Here is an 18820-nt window from a genome sequence, read left to right as displayed (position 1 = left end):
ACCATCAACAACTTGGTTTTTGGTGTAAGAAAACAAAGACCTGTGTTTGAGCCACACATTAGCCCTGTGATCTTAAGCAAGTTCCAGAACATTCCTGAGCCTCAGTTACTTCGATTATAGATCATATGATCTATCCCAATGTGTCTGTGAGAACCAGACATTTCCCTGACAGTGCTTTATACATGGTCGTATAGTGTGTAACGTGGCCGTGCATTGGGTACACGTGGCTAATTCTTGCTGCCCAGCAAGGTGTCTAGCCCACAGGAATGGCACCTTGTCCTTCTAGAGGAGATTGTGGGATTTAGACCCAGGCAGCTCCAAGTTCAAGTCTTAGCTGTGCGACTTCATGGAGGGTGCTCCCTGGGGTGGTCACGGGCGACCTGGTGTACTGACTTACTCATTTTTAGACTTCTTATTCATGAGGGCATCACTGTTGACAACAGTCACTTTGCGAAGTGGGGCGAGTGCCACAGACGTTCACAGGCATTTCCAGGCTGTGCAGAGGGATGGTTTGTCACCAGTGAATGGCTGTCCAGTGTTTCTTCTTCTCCGTTGTGATCCTACAACTCTCTCTTGGTTTTTTAATTTTTTAAATTTATTTTTATTTGAGAAAAATCGGCTGACATCTTTATTGCTTTGGGGAAGGGGGTCACTCAGGAGCTCTTTGTGGGCAGGTCTGCTTCCTCTTCACCGTCACAGGCTTCTGGCAGCGCAGGATGGCGCTGGCTCTGCAGGTGGCGGCCAGGCACCAATCCGTGCGGTGCTTGTTCTTTTGGATCACGTGCCGGATGCTGCTGAGGGTGGCCCGGGCATTCTTGTTGATGGTGGTCCGCAGATAGGTGGCCGGCTTTCGGGGGCCGGATCACCGCTTCATCGCTACCACGACCGCTTTGCTATCTGCCGCCGGCTTCACACCCACAGTCTTGCGGTGAATGAGCCCGTTGTGGCGGAAGGAGTTGCGGGCCTTTAGGTTACTGGGTTTGGTGCTGTACGTCTGCTTGTTCCTCTTGATCAGGAAGCTGGAGCAGTTCCGGACGACCAGCCATTGCAGACGCGCGGACATGGCGGCAGCTCCTCTGGTTGCGGAGGCTGGAAAGAGGCAGGCGGGGGGGGCGGGGCCTCTCTGGGGTTTGGTTTGCGCTGTGTTTGTGCTCTGCTTCTGCTGCAGTCGTTGCTTCTTTCCCGGCCTCCCATCGAAGCCCCCTGTAGTTCCCATGGAAAGCTGGTGCTGAGGGGTGGTTCCAGGCCTTCCTCAGAAACTTGTGTGGGAACCTTTCACAGGGCAGGTAAGCAAGAGGGTCAGGACAGGGCAGAGTTGTTTCAGTGTCCTTCAAGAAGTGTGCTTTGGCCTCATTCCATCCCCACAATGGGCACTTTTTCCGCTGCAGCCGTGGTCGGCATTCCTTAGTCACTCAGGCCATCAACCAGCAGCTTCGGAGAAGATGGCCGTGGGCATGTGTAGTGCGAATTCCTTGGCATTTTCAGGAGACCGCTTTTTGGGCGTTAAGGGAATCCTGTCTTTAATGTTAGTGTCGGGTTCCTTGTCTGTAAAAATGGCTGTAGCAACAGTACTTGATGCAGAGGTAGAGGGACCATACTTTCTGGTTTTGCCAGGACAGCCCTGGTTTATGCCTGTGTCCTGGTGTAGTATATAGAGCGTCCCCTTCCACTCTCAGAGGTATTCTGATTGGAGGTCACCCTACTTGTTAGTACTGAGTGAGGTTGTGTAAGTCAGGGGTCCCCAATCCCCGGGCCATGGACCGGTACCGGTCAGCCGCCTCTTAGGAACCGGGCCCACAGTGGGAGGTGAGCGGCGGGCCAGGGAGTGAAGCTTCATCAGCGGCTCCCCATCGCTCACGTTACCGCCTGAACCAACACCGCCCCCCGCCCCGTCCCTGTAAAAATTGTCTTCCAGGAAACCAGTCCCTGGTGCCAGGAAGGTTGGGGACCGCTGGTATAAGTAATATGTATAAGACCAGGACTAAAGTAAAATGTCAACAAATGTCTACTGTTTTTGTCAGAGGAGATGCTAGGTGCTCAAGAAATGTTTGTTCAGTGAACTACTTTTTTTAAAAATAAATTTATTTATTTATTTATTTATTTTTTGGCTGTGTTGGGTCTTCGTTTCTGTGCAAGGGCTTTCTCTAGTTGCGGCGAGCGGGGGCCACTCTTCATCGCGGTGCGCGGGCCTCTCACTATCGCGGCCTCTTTTGTTGCGGAGCACAGGCTCCAGACGCGCAGGCTCAGTAGTTGTGGCCCACGAGCCCAGCTGCTCCGCGGCATGTGGGATCTTCCCAGACCAGGGCTCGAACCCGTGTCTCCTGCATTAGCAGGCAGATTCTCAACCACTGTGCCACCAGGGAAGCCCAGTGAACTACTTTTATAAAGGTAAAGTTTGAGGATGTTTGAAGGGCATGTCTAGCTTGTAGGCAGTTAGAGTTTATTAGGTTGATAAAAATGTGTTAGTACCTGTTTAGAATATAAAAAACCGCCAGGAGAGTGGTACGGATGGAGGGCTTATTGAGTTCTCTGGAACGTGTGCGGAAGCTTGTTGGAAAGGCTGGGCCTTGGATTAAACATGGAAGGACAGGAACGCTTAGTCCAGGGTGTGATGGGGCAGCTAAATTGCTCTGGCTACTTATAGTTAAGAAATAAGATTGAATCTCTGTCCATGTGTGTATTTTATATATTTATTTCTGGCCACACCACGCGTGGGATCGTAGTTCCCCGACCAGGGATTGAACCTGGGCCCTCTGCAGTGGAAGCGCAGAATCTTAACTACTGGACCACCAGGGAAGTCCCCATGTGTGTAATTTAGCTGGGTTTTTAAATCTATTATTTTCTAGCCGATGGCCCATCTTGATAAAGATCTTTAACTGTAACTGTGACAGCTTAATGCGGTACCAAGTTCTGTACCAAGAGGCCACCAGAGTAACTTATACTTATTCTTCTAACGAGTTTCCAAAGAGTATGGTTCTTGTCTAGTTCCCAGGAAGAAAAAAAAAAAACAAATAAAAAAAACTTAGTTGGCACCTAGAGCGTCTGTCTTGTTTGATATGAAAATGAATCATTTTCAGGAACTGGAGGAGGGAGTTGCCACCCAGAGGGCAGGGTGTGCCCCGATTTCATGGGAAAGGCAAATTCTGAAGCGACCTGGAGGGTAAGCGGCACCTTTTCTTAGAATGAGGTGAAAGGCAGGTCAGCTTTCCTGTAGTCTGGTTGTTTCCAAACTGGACTTCTCTTCTCGGCTGCAGCACCTTCACTTCATAGGAGACTATGAGGGTTCCAGTAACGACAGCTGGACAGGACCCTCCAGATACATCTGTCCATCGATCTGATGTGTTTGTGTGTTCATTCATTCCACACCAGGTGCCAGGTGTACGTGTGAATGAATGAGTGAAACTCTAGTCTGGGCTTGGGGGATGGAAACATGAATGCTGTGCCATCCCTGCCTCCAGAGGTCATTTAAATAATCTAGAGAGGATGTAAAAGTATATGGAAAAAATATCTGGTGACTCTAATTGAATGGCGACTAACTCTAGGGACCCTGGGGAAACTTCACAGATAAAAAGACTATCATTTGATTGGGCCTTGAAGGATGAGTGGGGATTTGTCTAGTGGACTAGAGGAGGAGGGGGGTCATTGAGCAAGGGAAATAACACGAACAGGTGAGAAAGTGCATGGCACCTTGGAAAACTGGAGTCATTGGGGATGGGCTGCGGAGTAGAGAGGCCATGGAAATGAGGGTGCAGGGGTGGGCTGGGACGCGGATTGACAAAGGTCTTGATTGCTGACTGAGGACTTGAGACTGTGCTGTGAAAGGAGCATCACGTAGGGATGGGAGATGATTGGATCTGTGCTTTAGAAAAGTGATGGGTTACGGATGGTTGGAGGGGCCTGGTACTGGAGATGGTGAGATGTGCTGCTGTAGTCCAGGCACCAGATAAATGGAAGCTGAAATGAGGTTGAGGCATTGGCTATGAGGGACAGTTCACAGGTGGAACAGAGGTCACCCAGTCTCCTCATTTAAACAAGAGGAAACCCAGGCCCTGAGCAGGTAACACATACAGAGTCCACAGCCCTGGTTCCATCATAACCCCCAGGTGATCCATCCTCTGCCCAGGGTAACAGGTGCCTAGTTGCTGAGATAGCCGTTTGTCAAGAGAAGATCTGCATCACTTTTTATCTTTTAAGAATTCCATGGAATCTCTTAACTCTGAATGAAATTGGCTCTTTCTAGAGTTATTGAATCTGTGATCACTGGAGATATTCAAGCAGTGGCTGATTGGGATGTTACAGTGAAAACTCAGGCAAGGGTTGAAGACTTGGTCTAGAACATCTTTGAGGTCTATTAACCCTGACTCTTTTTTTTTTTTAACTCATACCTTCCTACCTCCTTCCCTCCTTCCCTTTCTTCCTTCCTTGGAGAAGATACTTATAACAGTCTTACCTGGGGTTCCTCTATCCATTTGGCTCCTCAGGATGATTTTAGCCAAATTGGACAAAAGGCAGAGAGAGTTAAAAATGGATGATTAGGCACTAAGAATGGTGGGCCATAGTTCATGCAGAGTCATGAGGGAATAACCATTTGGGGGCCAGTAAGTTAATACTCCCCAGGGAGACCTTTGTGACCTAGGCCAGCCTGCATGATCCTGATCAAAATGGAATCCGCCATACAGTTAATGATGCTTTCGACCAATCGCCATTTTTATAGTGCTTTACAGTTAATCATGTATTTTCCTACAAATTACAGGTAAATCCTCACAATAGTCCTGTGAGCAGTTATTATTATTGTTCAGGTTTTACTATCAAGAACGTGAGGCTGAGAAAGATTCAGTGACTTGCTCAGGGCCCCAGCTAGCCAGATGTTGAACCAGGACTTCAACTTGAGGTTTTTATTTGCACAATTTTAGATTCCTCCTATTCCCAGGCTGCGCAGATCCCCGAGACAGGCTCTAGCTTTATTCCTATTGATAACCTTAAATCCATTGTGGATCCTGATATAAGGTAAGGATTTAATCAGTGCTTGCTGAATGAACATGTGAGTGAATAATATAAATGAAGTAATAAATGACAACTTGAGTTTTAAGAATATCTTTAGTAATAAAAAAACCTAATTGAGCTCCTCTAAACATTAATTAATCTGTTATCAAAAGACAATGAGAAAGAACTCATTTAGAATACATTTACTCAACTTCATTAAAAAAAAAAAAAAAAAAAAAAAACACCAGAAAAGCTCCCACCAAAACTCTTTTACCTGAATACCTCTCTCTGATCTTTTAGGGAACCATAACCCTGACCTTAACCCCCCCGAAAGGGCATGTCCACTTCTCTGTTTGTGTGCAATGTTTCCTTCCACCTAATATTATTACAAGAAAAGCTCTTTCTTCTTTTGGCCTGGTCTTTGTCTTTTTTATAAATGTATTTTATTTTATTTATTTATTTATTTTTGGCTGTGTTGGGTCTTCGTTGCTGCACTCAGGCTTTTCTCTGGTTGCGGCGAGCGGGGGCTACTCTTCGTTGCGGTGCGCAGGCTTCTCATTGCGGTGGCTTCTCTTGTTGCGGAGCTCGGGCTCTAGGTGCTTAGGCTTCAGTAGTCGTGCAGCATGCGGGCTTAGTTGCTCCGCGGCACGTGGGATCTTCCCGGACCAGGGCTCGAACCCGTGTCCCCTACATTGGCAGGCGGATTCTTAACCACTGCGCCACCAGGGAAGCCCTATATTTATCTTTTATATGACTAAAGATTTGTTGAAATTGATATTACCCATGTGGACACTAGGATAGTTTTTAGTTTTTAAAGAAATTTAATACAATTCAATATGTTAAAACATGCATTGTAAATATCAGTGGACAAATAAATAGCTTTTACTTCCTTCTAAATTATTTCCTGAAGACAATGATTTCTTTGGCACTTCTACTTTCCCGCACACTGGTTACCATTTTGTCCCTTATGTTTTGTGGTTATGTGACTATGTATCTTATCTCCTCAGGGATGTAGGAGAAAATGCATGTATGGCTGGAGAGTCAGACAGGTTTGGGTTCAAATCACGGCACTGTATCTTGATAGTTATATAATCATACTGGTTACTTAGCCTCTGTGAACCTCCAGCTGGTCGTCTGTGAAAGAGGATAATAGTGCCTTCCATGTAATGTCATTGTGGAAGGGATTCTGTGGTCAGGGTAGGAAAGCACTGAAGCCTGCCATGTCATCTGCTGAAAAATGCTATCTCTTCCCTCTTTTCTCTCTTGTCACCCACCAGATGATAAGACAGCCAAGATCCTTCCCCTTGTATTTCCCCATAGAGTATGACCCATAGCAGGTAGACCTTAAATACATGTTTATCAGCTGGCTAAATAAGTTTTAAGTTCTTTCAAAGGAGAATTATAGGCACAAAGTACTGAATAGTTCTATTACTTTTCATGCTGGTTGCTATTCAGCCTCCAGAAAGACTGTACTCATTTGCAGAGTCATTAGCAGTGGGTGAATCTTCTGGATTCTCCATGTCTTCCCTAGAATTTAATTTTATAACTTTACATTTGTCTCTGCTAAATTAATATGTAGGAAATCATATTTCATTATTGTTTCAATTTGCATTCCTTTAATTACTGCTAAATTAATATGTAGGAAATCATATTTCATTATTGTTTCAATTTGCATTCCTTTAATTACTGAAAAAATATCCTGAGAAGTGGTTTAGAGTTTGTGTGTCCCCTTGCGTGAATTCTCAAATGGCAATATTTAAAAATGGTCTGGGCTGGAGAAGGTTCATATGAAAGGGCTAAAAATGTTTAGTGTTTTGAGTTGCCTAAACTTTAGTTTATGTATTCATTTATTCAGTCACTCAATGTTTATTGAGCACCTGCTATGTGCCAGGCACTCTTCCAGGGGCTATGCATACCACAAAGAAAAAAATAAGTGAGTAAAGTCAGTGATCTCCACTCCAACCTCCTCATGTAATATGTGTGGTGGCTGAGATCTAGAAAAAAGAGATTAATTACCAAAGTCATTCAGCTTGTTCAGTAGCAGAGCCAACCATTTATTTGAACAGTAATTGTGATTTCGTATGTTTTGTATCAGTAGCCTTTTAAGCCTTGGAAATATCCTGGAAATTGCAGAATTGTGATATCTAGACAACACCTCCAAACTGTATCTACATTGAGAAAGCAGAGTCCAGATTTTTGATTTAGAAAATATGATCATCCGGTTCTTCAGTCTCATATATAACTCCTTCCTAGAGCTCTTTGCCTCTTACATTTACATTCATTCTTAAATGAGCACACTTATTACTATTTATTTTTTTAAACATTTTTTTCGATGTGGACCATTTTTAAAGTCTTTATTGAATTTGTTACAATATTGCTTCTGTTTTATGTTTTGGTTTTTTGGCTGTGAGGCATGTGGGATCTTAGCTCCCCGACTAGGGATCAAACCTGCACCCCCTGCATTGGAAGGCGAAGTCTTAACCACTGGACCACCAGGGAAGTCCCCAGCACACTTATTATTAAAATAGGACTAGAAAACAAAATTACCCCATCTAAGCCGTTTAGACCAACTGTGAACCTTTTTGGACATGTTTTTGGTAAATGGGAAGAAGGTGACATATTTCTCTATCAAATAAAGTAGTCAGTTTAGTTTTAATAAGGCAGTTATCTTCAGGTAATAAAAATTCAACTAACTTGCCATAACTATCTTGTTTAAAGTCAATTAAGAGCCTCATATACCTCACTTGCTGGGTAAAATTTAATAGAACTTCAGTTAAGCATTTATTGCTTATTTAATTCAAAGTTAAGTTAATCACCACACTTGGTAACAACCACTGAGTATTAATTAACATTCAGCAAACTATCTTATGAAGTCTAAATTAGATACAGACAGGTCTTGTTGATCCCCATCAGTTTGCAAACACCATTTCCCCACCTCCCACCCCAAAGGGCCTTTGGTTTTCCCATGGCTTTCCTCTTCTGATTTGTCATCTTCATTTTCATCTGCTTGACACCCAACTTGGGTGAAGGAGGAGGAGAAGAGGTAGGAGTCTATTGTGTTATGGGAACTTTCTGGCTTGGGGCGCAGCTGAGAAATTTTTCTGTTCCATTCCATTGCATTGCATTCCATTGCATTCCGTTGCATTCCATTCTTCAAGAATTGTTGAACACATTCTCTATGAAAGACATTCTTTTGAACACTTAGGAAGATACAGAGGAGGTCATGTTGACATACTTGGTTTTATTTTCTCATCTTAGAAATGAGAGGACTGGATTTAGTGCATTCATTGAACACGTATTTTTTGGCCTACAGCTTGTAAGGCACTCTGCTGGGTGTCAGAGATACCATGATGATTTAGACAAGGTCCTTGCTGTTAAGGAAGACATGTAGTCTAGTATGAGATGAGCAGTAGTGGAAATATTGGATAAGGTGCTGCTGTAGAAGCTCTGAGGTCCCTTAGTGTTCTATGAGAAAAGGTCTTGTAGCCAAGAAAGTTTGGCAGATTAAACAAAATTAAATGGGTATCTTTACTGTGGGACGTTTCTGAATCTTTAGGGAACTAATGTGCATTGTGACTTCCCAAGAGGTTTGTTCTCAAAGTTTTAGATCCTAGACTGTCTGCATCACCAACCTTCACCCCGCCCCCGGACGTTTCTTGGTCTTAGTCTTCCAACGTGCTTTGGGAAAAGCCACTGTGAGCCGTGGATCTGTCTCGCCGCATCTCCGCCCAGCAGGGGTACGCAGGCATGCACCCTAGTAACCCATACAGGGTTGGAAGTTCTAATTTGTATGAAAGGTGTGCAGAAAAAAGTGGGTGATTTCAGACATAGGGACTTTTGGCTGGGGTTGAAGGTGTGAAATCAGGGCAAACTTTCCTCATAGAGGAGAGTTGGGCTTGTGAGAGAGACACAGTTTGTGTAAGTGGAGAGGCCCGGAGGATTGCTTAAGAGTCATTGGGAACAGAACAATTGTGAAATTCTGACATGGCTGATTTGGTTGAGACACCCCAGCATATGGATACAACTTAGACCAATTTTTGTTATCGCCTAAATCTAGAGAGGTAAAGAGGCGGCAGATTTTTTGGTGCAGAACTGTCTGCTCGTTAGGCCTTGTTCCACCGAGTGACTGCCCATCTGCGGGAGTGATCCCTTCTGTAAGGCATCCTGACACCGTCTGGGGCAGAGCCTCTGCCTTGTGAAGAGGCATCTCTGCTTCTTCATTGACAGCTTCAGTCTGGCAGGTCCGGTTTCCATTTGCCTCATCACATCCCACACTCTCCACCTTTCCTTCCAACCTAGCGTCCCTTCTTCTGATGAGTCACCTGTGTCTGCATTTTTCATTCTTTTTTTTAATAAATTTATTTATTTATTTATTTATTTATTTATGGCTGTGTTGGGTCTTCGTTTCTGTGCGAGGGCTTTCTCCAGTTGTGGCAAGTGGGGGCCACTCTTCATCGCGGTGCGCGGGCCTCTCACTATCGCGGCCTCTCTTGTTGCGGAGCACAGGCTCCAGATGCGCAGGCTCAGTAATTGTGGCTCACGGGCCCAGTTGCTCCGTGGCATGTGGGATCTTCCCAGACCAGGGCTCGAACCCGTGTCCCCTGCATTGGCAGGCAGATTCTCAAACACTGCGCCACCAGGGAAGCCCTGCATTTTTCATTCTTATCCATCTGTATCATCCTCTCCATCTGAGGCAAGCTACCCTTTATATTCTTCCTGACAAGTCATTTACTTCACTTGAAATAGTGCTACGAATTTTCTCCTCTCCAGGAGCAACCAGCAGATGGAACATGCTGGATGAAGTGGAGGATAATCTACAGATCTGGTCCTCCGTAGCAGGGGAGATTTGCCCTCAGTTTGGGTTCTTTCTGTACCCACCTTGTTAACCATGTCTGTATGGAAGGGAGCACAGGCAAAGGAATGGGGAGATCTGGGTTCTGTTTCTGGGCACGAGCTTTTCCCCTGTCTGAGCCTCAGTTTATCCATCTGTGAAATGTTAGGTGTAGGCTCAGTGTGCTCTCAGGGTCCTTTCAACTAAACATGTTGAGTGTTAGCATTTGCTAAGTCAACATTTGCTGGAGTCAGTCTGGGCTGTTTGATGAGACGTATTTTGGAGCCTGGAAATGGGCAATGGGCAGAGCTTTATGTCCATACATGGGAGGTGTGGTTCTCCTATGCCCAGCCTCCAACTGGATTCATTTTCCTTATATTGCCTGTTACTTTTTAGTCATACCTCCTTCTCCTCTGCCACTCAAGCTTACCTATTCTTTGCCAACACTCTCCCTGCTGTAAGTGTTCCTCTCCTGTTGCCCAAGTGTATAGCCAGAGCCCCCCCCCCCCCTTAGATTCCTTTTTCCCTTCTGGATCTGCCCATGGAGGGTGTCCACTCTGGAACCTTCTAAAGACAAATGACTACCATGGTGGGGAAGATTGGGGAATGGCGGTCCTGGCCAGCTACAGATCTTTTCAGGAGACTATCTGTTCTTCAGAACTGTTTCTCTATTGAACAAATATTCTTCAATGAATGAGAACAGTCTTGCCTAGAGGGAGCCCACAGTGGCAGTGAGAAGCTTTCTGACGTCTCGTTGACACTTGATGGAAACCATAGTGAGTGAGGAACATTATACATTGGAGAGGAAGGTTTTTTGCTTTCTAGAACTGGGCGATGCACTGATAGGTCCTCGGCATGGACTCTTAAGCATCTAGGAAAACTAATCACTTGGAAAGCTGAAGCTTGTTTTGCAGACCTTGAAAAGGCAGCCTGCATGTTTCATTTCACCATCTACCTGGACAGGCACTTTAGGGATGAAAATGTCAGCAGGCAGCCTGGCAAGTGACACACCAGAGGCCATAACATGGGCTGGTAGTGCAAATCATCAAGAATGATGTGTCAGGGAGCACAAGACACAACACAGGCCCAGAGATGTCATTCACATGTGGAGTCGCCATTAGTAACGCCAGTGAGGTTTGGTTCTGCTCCAGAAAAGATTTTCCGAAGTTAGGAATTTACCTTGAGAATCCTTTGGCTTCCTCTTCTTTGTTTTAAACATAACCCTCACCTTTTGGTCTTTGTGATTAGTTCTTTGGATTTTCCCAGTTATATAGGCCTACTTGAAAAAAATCCAGAAACATTTTGAAAGCTTTGATCTGTGTAGCGCTTTAAGAGCATGTCCTTTGGAGCTAGGCTGCATCCTGGCTCTACCATTACTACTTTGACTTGTTACTCAGTCTCTTTAGGATTTTGTTGCCATATCCACAGAATGGGAATAAGAAAATTACCTATCTCCTTGTTGTGAGGATCACGTGAGCTATGTCAAGCCTTTAGAACAGAGCCTGACACATGCCAAGTATCCATTAAATATTGGCTGCTGTTATTATGTGTTATCCTTATAAAGTCAGCAAATTGTGATTTGGAAAAGATATTAGAGATGAATGAGGTTTTGTGGGCTCTTTTTTCTTGTTTTTGTTTTTTGCCTTTTTAAATAAACTTCATTTTGGAATAGTTTTAGGTTTATAGAATAGTTGTAAAGATTGTACAGAGAATTTCCATACACCCCTTACTCAATTTCTCTCATTTTTGACATCTTACATTAGCATGGTACATTTGTCAAAACTAAGAAACTGACGTTGGTACATGGCTATTAACTAAACTATAGACTCTATTTAGATTTCACCAGTTTTTCCAGTAATGTCCTCTTTCTTTTTTTGCAGGATACAACCCAGGGTACCACATTGCATTTAGTTGACATCTCCCTTGCCTAGAGTGGCTCTAAAACTTTCATATTTTTTTTTTTAATAGGGAGGGATTCTTTATAGAAAAGCCTATTACAACAAGTAATGCTGAAGGAATAAACTGGAGCAGCTGTGGATGAAATGGGGCAGGACGTACCCGCCTTTCTTGCCCTTCCCTGCTTTTTCTATTTGAAGAGGCTCTGGTAAAGCAGGGCTTAAGTGTCAGGGCTTAAGTATCACCATAATCCAGTCTCCTTGTTTTCATGGGAGGAGACTGAGGCCCCTGATTGGGGAGTGATGATGCTTCGTGAAACTGGAAGCCCAGAGAAGGTCAGAAAAGGATCATGGGAATATCCCGATCTTGTCTCTGTTGTTGAATGGATGAGTGAGCAACAGTCAGGGAGTCTGGAAGATCTGGGTTTGGATCCAGGTTCTTCCACTCTATGCCTCAGTTGTTGTTATCTGTAAAGTGTGTTCAGCGGTCAGTGATACCTCACAGTACTTAATACTCACAAAGTACCACCATTTACCTTGTGAAAGTTACATGAGCCAAGATGCTTACTTTTAGTATAGCCTGAAACGTAGTAGGTTCTCAGTAAATGCTCGAAAAAAAGAAGCTTTGAAAATTAGGAAACTTTATCATTAGAACTGATTTCAAGAAGATGGGGACAAATTGATACAAAACCAAAACTAGTCATTCATAAGGAAATCTGTGACACTCAGAAATGGAACCAGTGTTTGAGTTGCTGGTAAGTGGGGTATATACTGCCTGCTTTTATTCTTGGAGGCTTTTATCATATAATACAACATTATGTTGCAGTCTGTGACTTTCACACAAATTGGATCCCAAAACTTCTTATAGGAATTAAAAATACAAACTCGTGGGCAGTATGTGTTTTATAAATTACAGAAAACAGTAGTGTAACGACATGGCATAGTAAGTACAGTTAAGCCTGCGGCAGGCACTGGTACCCAGGAGGAAGACAAGGTTGTGGCGGCCGAGACGGCACAGGAGGCGGGAAGCGGGATGAGGCGATCAGGTGTCCAGCGTCGTGCTCAGTGCCAGGAGAGATGGAGGGAGGCCATCTCCAGCGGGGAGGCCGGGTGGAGAAGCTGAAGGCAGTCCAGGCAGTGGCAAAATGCTGGAGAAGGAAACCCTTTGTATATCTTTAAAAGATTTTTTAAATTTTAAAGACTTTACTTGTTAAGAGTAGTTTTAGACTCACAGCAAAAGTGAGAGGAAGGAACAGAGATTTCTCACATGCCGCCTGCCCTCCACACATGCAGAGCCTCCCCCATTATCAACATCTCCTACCAGAGTGGTATGTTTGTTGCCATTGGTGAACCCACGTTGGTACATCGTTATCACCCAGAGTCCATAGTTTACATTAGGGTTCACTCTCAATGTGGTGCATTCTGTGGGTTTGGACAAGTGTATAGTGACATGTATCCATCATTATATCATACAGATTATTCCACTGCCCTAAAAATCCTGTCATCTGCCTATTCATACCTGCCTCTCTCCCCAAAACCTGGCAACCACTGATTTTTTTATTGTCTCCACATATATCCTTTTTATCCAGCCATTTATGGTTGTGTTGAATGGGACCAACTGACTTTTGGAACCTAACCTCCATTGCTTTCCCTCACTCTTGCTTCATCGTAACGTTTTCTCAGTCTGGATTGCTGTTTTCTGCCATCATCACCTGTTTGAATCCAAATTGATCTTCAAAGCCAGCACTTCCTCCATGAAACAGGCCTTGATTTCCACCCTTTGCCCCTAAGCAGGAAATAATCCCTTCATCTTCTGATCTCCCATGGCCCTTTATCTGGACTGCATGCAGGGCACTGAGCGCTTTTTACCTTCTATTGTAGTTATCTGTGTTCCTATCTTGTTTGGGGTCTTTAACTTCTTTAGGACATTCATTCCCGATCATCTGGAATCTGGCAGACATATAGCAAACGCTTGTTGATGGATGGACGGATGCATGGATGGATGGATGGATGGACGGATGCATGGATGGATGGATGGATGGATGGATGGATGGATGGATGGATGGACGGATGCATGGATGGATGGATGGATGGATGGATGGATGGATGGATGGACGTACGGATGGATGGATGGATGGATGGACAGGTTTGACATTGCCCATACTACTCTTAAACTTAGTTCCTTTAGAGTAGGATTTTAAGTTGCTAATCTACGTTCCCCCCAGTATCAGTACTGAGAAGGTGCACTTTTATTCGTTCATTCATTCATTCATTCATTCATTCCACAATAGACTTTCAGGCACTACTTCAGGGTTGAAGCAGTGAATAGTCCATTTGTTGATGGTCTGCATAGAGAATAGAGTATTCTTTGGGATGTGTTTTTATTCTTATAAGGTTTATCTGGAATTTTTTTTTTTTTTTTTCTTTTGACACAGAAGGACCAAGCAAGAAATGTTTTGTTTCATCTACTTGTGTTATTGGTGTACAAAGCAAATGCTCTCTCATTCCTTCAGCTGGCTTGGTAGTAAAGAGAGATCACTGGGCTTAGAAAGGCACCAGGGTATCTGGGAGTCCCTTACTAATTTCCTTAGGAATAAGTCCTCATCCCAGTTTTTTTAAAGATGGTGCCAGGATGCCACAGTGCTCATGGTTGGGCTTCCTTGCTGATGTCTCTACTCTTATTTTTTTAATATAGTGACAGGATGCATACTGCTGAGGTGGTAAATGGAAAAAGAAGTGCAGTGGAGTTAACTGTCTGTTTCTTGGGGCCTTCTGTATTAGTCACAGGAGGAGGTGTCAGACACGGCCAGATGAGAGAGCCAGCTGACTGAAGTTCACGTCAGATCGAAATCAGAGTGGCAAAATTGGGAGGACTTTGATGATGCGGAACTGTGGACGCTTAAGGTTCTGGGTGGTTAGGGATGAAAGGATCCGAAGGTCATCTAGTGTCATGGTTCTCAGACTCAAAGGAGCACCAGAGTCATCCTGGAGTGTTTGCTGGACCCCATCCCAGAGCTTCTGATGCAGTAGATCATGAATTTGTACTTACGACAAGCTCACGGGTTGTGCCAGTGCTGATGAGAACCACTGACCTAGTCCAACTGCTGGTCTGTTGGTTTTTTATAGATGGGGAAATGAGATGCAGAGGTATGTGGAAAGGACTTGCCTAGAGTCACACAGCTGTCAGGAGCGAGGCTGGAGTGGAAACCATGAATCCTGGTTTGAAGTCATTTCCATACTGTCACCAGAGACTGTCCAGGAACAATATTATTTTTAGTTCTACTGCAGGGTGATGGTTTGGTTTCACCAGCTTTGCCTGATCTGGTCACAGGTTTATTTTTCATAGCCTTCCATTTATTTGTCTCCACCTACATATTCTTATTCAGTTAATCCACATTTTTGGCTACTGCTGTGCACTGGGAATTGCATTTGAACCCGAGGTGGTGTAGCACTGTGGTAGTCTGAAAGCATGGGCTTCAACTAGTCTGACCTTGAGTAAATTACTTTTTCATTTTCTCATCTGAAAATGAGAACAGTAGCACCTCCTAGGACTGTAGGTAGAGTGCTGAGCATGTACCCGGCCTTCACTATGTGAATGGTAGCTTTTGTTGCCATCATTATTACTAAAGATGGTAAGATGTGGTCCTTACCCTCTCATGCATAGGTGGCTTCCTGAACTCTACAATTGAGAGGAAGTGGGAAGTAGTGGAACAAACACATGGCTTGGAATTAGGAGAGCTGAGTTCAAGTCCCAGCTTTGCCACTTACTAGCTGTGTGGTCTTGGGCAAGTCACTTGACCTCTCTGAGCTATAATTTGTAGCAGGTAGACTTAGTTTATATAATAGAAGAGCATAATGAGCAAGAAAAAGGACAGAAATTGGTTAAAGGTGGAAATCTGTCTGCCAGATGCAAGTTGCGGGTTGATGGGGAATGCTTCTTATTGAGGAAGAGGTCAGTAGAAGGAGCTGGGTGACGTGAGGCTTGGTGTTGGAAGGGGCAGCAGGCCTGGGGGTGGTCCAGTGATGGTGGACTGGGCCAGCCAGCCCAGAGAGGGGCTTGCCTGCAACCCAGAAGAGATGTCCTCACTCCCATGTCAGGGACCCCCACCAGTGGAGAGCCCTCAGGACTGACAGGGAGGGGGCTGCCAGCATTGGAGCATGGCCAGAGTCATGGCATCTGCTTTGGACTAGGGCCTGGAGGTGCACTCACGGTTCTGCACTCTGGACCAGCACAGGATGAAAGACAGTGCAGTGATTAGAACCCAGGATTGACCTTGGCACTTTGGTTTCTGGGCTTATTTAGCAGCAAATAGATTAGATTAGAGAGGTACTGGATTTGATTGCTCTGTCTTTCATGATTGGTCCAAGAGCTGGGAGAGGCCTGACTAGAAGTGGGGGTGGTCCTGGGGAAGATAAAGATGAGGTCTCCCACAAGCCTCAGTTTCCTTATCTGTAAAATGGGAATGATGATGATTATGCTGATGTCCTCCATTCTGTCTGGATTAAGAATGAAAGTACTTGTCTGTGGGAAGACACTTCATGGTTATGAAATACCAGAGACCTGCGTGGTGTTCGTATTATAGGGGAGCATCAAAGAGCTGCAGAAGCATGAGAGATGGGGAGATGGAGCTGCTACAGGAATCTGGGAAGTCATCGCAGAGGAGGACAGGGATGCTGGGAGGATGGGAGTATGTGTGTGAGGACTGTGTAGGGTTTAAGCGTCTACGAGAATGTTACTTGCCCCGGGCTGATTCAGTACACACTCTTTTCTTTTCACATCCATGGAGCTTTCAGCTCAGGTGGGCCTGGGGGCTCCAACGGGGCGGACACTGCAGCACCCTCGGTTCACACGGGTGAGAAAAGCGAGGCTCTTGTGGTCTCACTTCGACAGGGGTGTCAGGGCGGTGGGTGGTGCTCCCAGGGTGTCCAGGCTCTCTTGTGGCCCCATAGCCAGTCTGTGCTTGGAGAGACCTCAGGGATTCCGCTCATTTCACAGATGGGGGGAGTGATCCACGATGGGAAGTCTGTCCCCCGTTGAGTGCACCACACGCCCATGGGAAGGGCCTCCGTGCCCCTCACAGCCCCCTCCCCTCATGCTCCTCCTTTCTCTGGCAGGTTCCCCTCACGCCATACTCCACGTAGGCCGACCCCCCATGTCTTGCCTTCTCCACCCATCTCGGTGGGTCTCTCTTCTCTGCTGCCTGAGACTACTACGGGCTCCTGGCTACTTGCCTCCCACGTGCTTTTCCAAGGTCTTGGAATCTCTCGATCTTCACTCAGGACAATATGGTATCATTCTTCCATTGTTTGGCTCCTACCCACTGCATCAAACCGCTCTTCCTTGATTGGAATTAAACTCCAGGTGATCATTTACCTCTTTGGTTCCCTCAACTATGGGTCACACTGTTGGTGAGTCAGAATGAGAATCCATCAGGCGTTTTGCTTGGTGTAAAAGGAGAGTCGTAGCTGACGTGTGGAGCAGAGGACACATGTCGACTCTGTGTCCACTGTCTGACATGCCTGGGACGGGGTGGAGAAGATGAATAAGGTACCCTTTCAGCCGTCTGCGAGGTTGTGGTCGACACAGGAAACAGACATGCAAACCAGATTGGGGCAGCGGGCGAAGCAGCGCCGGGTGTGTGTGTGTGTATAAGACACAGAGGAAGCGTCCCGGCAGCTGGGTGATGTAGAGAGCCCGTCAGGGTTGCAGATCAGTGGCTCTGCAGACATGCAGAAATGTTTGGCCACCAAAAAAGAGAAAGAGAGACATTTGCGAGCGTTGATGTGCGCCCTACAGAGCCACAGTCCTCCCCATTCCCTGTTAACCTTGGCAGCGTGCGCACCCCAGGGCTTTTGAGTTTGCCGTCCTTGAGGGCTGTGCGGAATCTTCCACAGCGGCCGCCTCTTGCATTGCCTCCCTCGCTGGCTCATCCGTGAACTTCTGCCCCGCAGCCCTCTCTGCAGCCCTGAGATCTCCTCCCGGGCTCCTGCCCCAGCGCTGCAGCTCATTTCCTGCCTTGGCTCCAGGGCCCCTGGAGGCTGGGAGGGCTGGCCAGACCGATCTCCTTCCCGTGGCTTCCCCTGTGATTCCGGAGCCCCTGCCCTTCTGGGGTGCCCATATCTTGGACACACTTGTTTGCCCAACACATGCTCTGCACTTCTCAATTCCTCCCTTGCTCTCATATTTCCATTTAAAGCCGTTGTGAGTAGGTCCTAATGTCTCCCACCAACACCCTTCCTTTTGGTTTACTGGAGCCCCATTTCTCTTCCTGCTGGGAAGCCAGTCTTGAATGGGACTTTAGCACAGCCTCTTCTCTCCTCCAAGATCATGACCTCCTGCTAGGGAAGGGACCAGCCCTGTCTTACCTTATATCCTCCTTGTTCCCCTCTTGTGAGGCTTTCTTCTTCTTCCTCCTCGTCCACTCAGCCTCCTGCCTTGGGTCCGCTGGACAGAATGGCACCTGTTCCTTTGCCTGGCATCTGTGCCTGACACTCAGAAGTAACTTGTGAAGCAACACAGAGGGTTAGTTGGGTCTACTTTTAGGAGGAAGTCAGAATGGCCTCTGACAATGCCTGGGACAATAAGAACGTGTTGGTTTGATTTCCCAATTAATTTTATTTCTAGGCACAAATACATGCACAGCCTTGTTAGGAGAAAATGAAGGAGAATCGTTTTGTGAGGGGAACTGAGTGGAAGACACTCGCCTACCAGTTTTCTCCCTGGTCTGCCTGGGCTTCTTTGATCCCCCATCTCTGCTTCAGGGCAGGCATTTCTCCTCCAGCTTCCCAGCTGGCCTCTGCCTTCCCGCTCACCCTCTCCCATGGCCTGTGGGTAAAATCCTTCCCTGGGCACACCTCTGCTCTGCCATCATCTGACCTTGCCTCGGTTCTAGAAGTGTCTCCTGCCAACCCTTGCCAGTCACATTCTGTGCTTCAGCTACCGCAAGTGTGTTATTGGTCACCCCGTCTCACACGCCTGTGTCTTTGCACGTGCTTTCCTCTTGGCCTTGGGCCCTTTGTTTCTATTTGGTGAACAACTTGCTTATACCTCAAAAGGTAGCACAGATGTCTCCTTCCCTCGAACCTCTTCTCAATCCCTCAGGAAGAATTG

General features: G+C 45.9%; 1 protein-coding gene and 1 pseudogene across 7 annotated transcripts in view; one reads left to right on the top strand and one right to left on the bottom strand.

Moving 5' to 3' along the window:
* The window catches only part of LPP (LIM domain containing preferred translocation partner in lipoma), a 694560-nt gene that overhangs the window by 8345 nt on the left and 667395 nt on the right, over nt 1–18820 (top strand). The gene's annotated exons all lie outside the window — the stretch shown is intronic.
* LOC309629360 (large ribosomal subunit protein eL28 pseudogene) lies at nt 424–6592 on the bottom strand (annotated as a pseudogene). The gene has a single exon. The product of its transcript is annotated as a large ribosomal subunit protein eL28 pseudogene (transcript).

This window comes from Balaenoptera borealis (assembly GCF_965194805.1).
Source record: "Balaenoptera borealis genome assembly, chromosome: 5".
Classification (NCBI taxonomy): Eukaryota; Metazoa; Chordata; class Mammalia; order Artiodactyla; family Balaenopteridae; genus Balaenoptera; species Balaenoptera borealis.
The sequence above is the reverse complement of the archived record's forward strand: the minus strand, read 5'-3'. Positions and strand labels throughout refer to the sequence as shown.